The sequence below is a fragment of the Rattus rattus genome, chromosome 10 (assembly GCF_011064425.1).
Source record: "Rattus rattus isolate New Zealand chromosome 10, Rrattus_CSIRO_v1, whole genome shotgun sequence".
Lineage (NCBI taxonomy): Eukaryota > Metazoa > Chordata > Mammalia > Rodentia > Muridae > Rattus > Rattus rattus.
The window spans coordinates 19,555,148-19,560,542 of NC_046163.1; the positions used below are offsets into that span (position 1 = coordinate 19,555,148).

Genomic DNA, 5,395 nt, shown 5'->3' on the forward strand with positions numbered 1-5,395 from the left:
TAATTGTTTCACTGTGATATGGTCACATGTGTACATTACATATCTCACTCACATTTATCTTGTTGCCTTCTACTGTTTCCTCTTTCTGATTCTCTTCTCCATCCTATTTCTCTTCCCAACTAGCTCTCTTACACTTCTATGTCTTTTTGAGACCCAGTAAGTTTCATTAGTGCTTTTTATGGCGAAACAGGTAGGTGTTTGTTTATAAGATCATATTCACCTTGCTAGTGGCTACACCACTAAAGAAAATGCCTCTCCCGCCTCATCTACCTTTAGCTGCTTATAAATCCGCAGGAAGGAGTGGGAGCCCATGATCTTCCTCTTTTATGACAGGGTGTCAACAGGCTCAAGTGTGTGGAGATCTTACATAGATGATAACAGCTGTATGAGTCAAGAATGTTATAACCATGCTTTCCCTGGCCATTCCCACTCCCCATTGATCCCCATTGTCCAGCTCTTAGGTGCTTCTAGATAATTCTGTGATGTTTCCAGAGCCTTGGGGTGTTATAGATATCCCATTTATGTCTGATTATTCAATGCTTATTTATTTTCTGTCCCTTGACCACTTATGCATCTCAGCAGTCACCAATGACCACTGTATTAAAAAAAAAAGTTCTCGACTCTCTGCTCCTTCTTGTTCCAAAGACAGCCACATCTTCTCATGCAGTGCCAGCCTTGTCCCATAGACAAGATGATGAAGGTCGGTGTTAATGGATTTGGCTGTATAGGGCTCCTGGTTACCAGGGCTACCTTCTCTGCATCTGGCAAAGTAGAGATTGTTGCCATCAACGACCCCTTCATTGACCTCAACTACATGGTCTACATGATCCAGTATGACTCTACCCATGGTAAATTCAATGGCACAGTCAAGGCTGAGAATGGGAAGCTTGTCATCAGAAGGAAGCTCATCACCGTCTTCTAGGAGTGAGATCCTGCTAACATCAAATGGGGTGATGCTGGTGCAGAGTATGTTGTGGAGTCTACTGGCGTCTTCACCACCATGGAGAAAGCTGGGGCCAAAGGGGTCATCATCTCTGCCCCTTTGGCCCATGCCCCCATGTTTGTGATGGGTGTGAACCATGAGAAATATGACAACTCACTCAAGATTGTCAGCAATGCATCCTGTACCATCAACTGCTTAGTCTCCTTGGCCAAGGTCATCCATGACAACCTTGGCATTATGGAAGGGCTCATAACCACTCATCATTGCCACTCAGAAGGCTGTGGATAGCCCCTCTGGAAAGCTGTGGTGTGATGGTCATGGGGAAGCCCAGAAGATTATCACAGCATCCACTGGTGCTGCAAAGACTGTGGGCAAGGTCATCCTAGAGCTGAACGGGAAGCTCACTGGCATGGCCTTCCGTGTTCCTACCCCCAGTGTATCCATTGTGGATCTGGCAAGCCGCCTGGAGAAACCAGCCAAGTATGATGACATCAAGAAGGTGGTGTAACAGGCATCTGAGGGCCTACTAACGGGCATCCTGGGGACCAGATTGTCTCCTGTGACTTCAACAGCAACTTCCACTCTTCTACCTTTGATGCAGGGTTTGGCATTGCTCTCAATAACAACTTTGTAAAGCTTATTTTCTGGTATGACAATGAATATAGTTACAGCAACAGGGTGGTAGACCTCATGGCCTACATGGTCTCCAAGGAGTAAGAAACCATGGACCACCCACCCCAGCAAGGATACTGAGAGCAAGAGAGAGGCCCTCAGTTGCTGAGGAGTCCCCATCCCAACTCAGCCCCCAACACTGAGCATCTCCCTTACAATGTCCATCCCAGAGCCCCATAAAAACGGGGGGGGGGCCTAGGGAGCCCTCCCTACTCTCTTGAATATCATCAATAAAGTTTCCTGCATTCATCAAATAAAAGTTCTTTTACCAAAGCTTACAACAGTACTGTCATTGTGTAGAATGTGACCACCACATCGTGTGTTCACTAGTCAAAATACTAATAGCAGCTTCCCCACCAGAATCTAAGACCTTCAAAGTCATGAGTTGTGGACTAGTTTACAGTTCTAGATTACACTTTTCTTCCTGTGTAACAAGCATCATATCCATTTTTTTTAAAAATATGCTTATTGCATGAGTAGGCTCATCTTACCTGACAAGTCCACGGCTAAGTAAGACCGTGAGATGACAATTCTCCTCCAGCAGCATACAGAACATCTGACACTCATGAGATTGACCCAGTAGGTTGGGAGCCCTCATTTCAGGTTTAGTATGATTTCTCTCTGTTCTGGAACTGAGCCATGCCGTGTCTTCACTAATAATTTCTTACTAACTCATCCTATTGGGCAACCAAAAGCTGTATCAGTTGTCTGCATTATTTTCTGTGACCAAAGGGGCCTCCTTGGCCAACAAGCTCACAGGGAGCTATCCTATCCCTGGCACTATCCCTGGAATATTTTTAATAATTTATGGCTTCTAGGATCATCTTTATCCATCCCCACAGGGTAACTCTTTTTAAACTTCTTGTTTTAATGAATTCTTGCTAGTTTATGAATCATCAGATTTCCTATGGCCTTTTCATATACTTTTAGTTTGGGGTGACTTTCTCCTCTCTCATTCTAAGAATACAGTATGTGTATAGTAAGACATAATTATAATTTCTATCAGTAAGCCTAGCCACTCATTCTTCAGATTAAATGTCTATAGATAGTAAAGTAGTTTATCCTTATCTTTGTTCTATTTGAGACGCTTAAATCCTATTATTTAAGATTTAGTTATTCAATTAGTATTTGTCAGTGGAAGGACAGTGAATTAAAACTAAATATTATTCTAATCACAAACCAAGACAGATTTCCATTTTTCTCTTTCACAGAAGTAAATATCAATGAATTTGAAGAAAAAAAAAGTCAAATGCTTTTAGGAAAAATTGAATTTGGCTTTACATGGGGACATTGATATCTATAGATTTTACCCTAAAAATCATTCTTTAAGGTTTTATCCCTTAATTCAAGTTAAGTTAGACTTAACTGGAGCTTTCTTTATAAAAAATTTCAAAATAAACCTACTCCTGGTGGTTTTAAATGTATCCTCAATATTTGAATGTAGAGACATTTCCTTTTAAAGAAGTCAGGCTGGCGGACAAGTAACAAGAAATCAGTCCAATCAGTCAAGGAGCTAATGAAATAGTTCTCAAAACATGAAAAGCAAATGGGCATTAAACACGTGAAAAATATTAAATGCTACTAACCATCAGAAAAATGAGTTATGCCACATTAGAATTCCATCTCACACTAGTCAGAATGACAATCATCAAGAAAAGTAGCCACCAATGCTGGTAATGATGTAGGCAAAAGAGAGCCCCTTTATTCTGATAGTGGAATACAAACTAGTCATCCGTATGGAAACCATGACGGAGGTTACTTACAAAAGAGACCCACCAAATAGCCCAATATACCATTATTAGGCGTTTACCCTAAAGATTCCAGTCAACATTTCACAGAGATACTTATTAAATATCAATATATTGCAGAACTATTCACACTAGCTAAGTTATGGCGCCAACCCATCCTGCAGAGGAATCAATAAAGAAAATGTGACTTGTGGATAGGATGCCCTTTTTCTCAGCTATAAAGAAGAGGAATGTTTTAATATTTGCAAGAAAATGAATCTAATTGAAGAGAACCACATTAAGTGACTACGTCAGGCTCAAAAAGACAAATGTCATATGTTTTATGACATTTATGGGTCCTAGGCTTTATATACAGGTGGTATGAAATTAGAATTAAGTCTGTCCAGGGAGACCAGGAGGACTTACAGAAAGACAGAAGGGCAAGAAAAGAAAATGGAGGTACAAGGGTACAGGGGAGCATGCTTAAAGTGTACTTTGTAAAATGGCCTTATGTAACCAGGTAAAATAAAAAGTAGTGAGCATAGAAATAAATAATAAAAGCATTCACATGAGTTTATGCTCTGTCAGTGTATGATTCAAACAAAAATGTTCTTGATTCTGGGGTTAATATAACTGTGGCTTCTTTTTGAAAAGATTAAACGTCCATCACTAATTCAAATGGTGGACATTGTCTGTTAGCTTTGCTGTAGAAAACTAACCTGGACGTTCTCCAGTGGCCAGGGAGCAGGCACTGAGTGAATGGAGTCATGTTGTATGCAAATGGGACCCAGAGGGCTGGGTTGAAACGGAGTTCTGGAAAATGTTTTTGGAGACTCTTAACGCCACATGAATGTTCCTATTTAGGGTCTGCCTTATTTCAATCATTTTTGAGCAAAGAGCTTCAAGCTGCAAACCGTGAAGAACTCCAAGACATTTTCATTTAGAGCTGGAAGATGTAGACTGGGGAGCAGTTTTTGAAGGGAGGCCATTGCCCAACATAAGGAGAGTCCCCATGTCTGTTTCCTAAAGCAGCTTGCCTCAGGCGAGCCCTGCCAAGTTCACTTGACAGGTGTTGTTCCCAGGCTTCTGGAACTACAGAAAGTGTTCCAGCCTGGGTATCAAATCACAGAAGAGTAGACTAAAATTAAAAACATGAGTTCTTTATCATCACTGGTCAATACAATTCCAAGCATTGAAAATTTCACGTTCACTGGAAGTAGGTTGAAATTAAAAGTCATATTCTCTTCAGAATTGAAAATTTCATTGCTTGAATCAAACACCATGGAGCATAAATCCAGACAGAAATTGAATAAACACAAGGAAGGTAAAGAAAGTAGGATAGAGGAATCAATTTTTGTTTTTTGTTGATGCTCATAGAAATCCTAAAATTCCCAGTAGTCACTATCAGCAACAGCACCATCGCATCTACAAAACAACCAAACCTAATATTCTCAGGGAAACAGCCCAAAACACGGAATAGACGAGATTTTTCTGTAAAGGACTCCAATAGTTCAAGAAATAACTCCAACAGTGGACAAACGAGATTTATACAAAATTAAAAAGCTTCTATACAGCAAAGGAAGCTGTTAACAGAGTACGTGAATCACCTACAGAATAGGAGAAATCTAGCAATTACACTTCAGATGCAATATTAATATCCAGAATGTATAAAGAACTACAAAAATTAAATAGCAAAATGCTATAGCCAACAAATACAGTAATGAACTGGCTTGAAGTTTCCCTAAACAACAAACAGAAATGGCGAATAAATATATTTAGAAGTGTTCAATATCCTTAGCCACAGGGGACAACAGGTACTCCATCTACCCTGTGTGCTTACTGTAGATAGGCCCATTACAGTTATAATCATTGCAATGTGTTTGTGCAGTGGAGACATGCTTCTCATTTCACAGATTAGTTCAATTCGCCTGAGTAGGACCAGTCATCAATTGAAACCTGTTTCTTAGCCTCCTAAAGTGTCCAAAATAAAAGCCAAAGTCTTCTTTTCGACATTGTTTCCTGCTTAGATGAGACATAATGCATTTCATTTAGC

General features: G+C 40.2%; 1 pseudogene; it reads left to right on the top strand.

The window, feature by feature from the left end:
* Positions 1-691: 691 nt before the first annotated feature.
* On the top strand, positions 692-1,660 carry LOC116911438 (annotated as a pseudogene).
* The last annotated feature ends 3,735 nt before the right edge of the window (positions 1,661-5,395 follow it).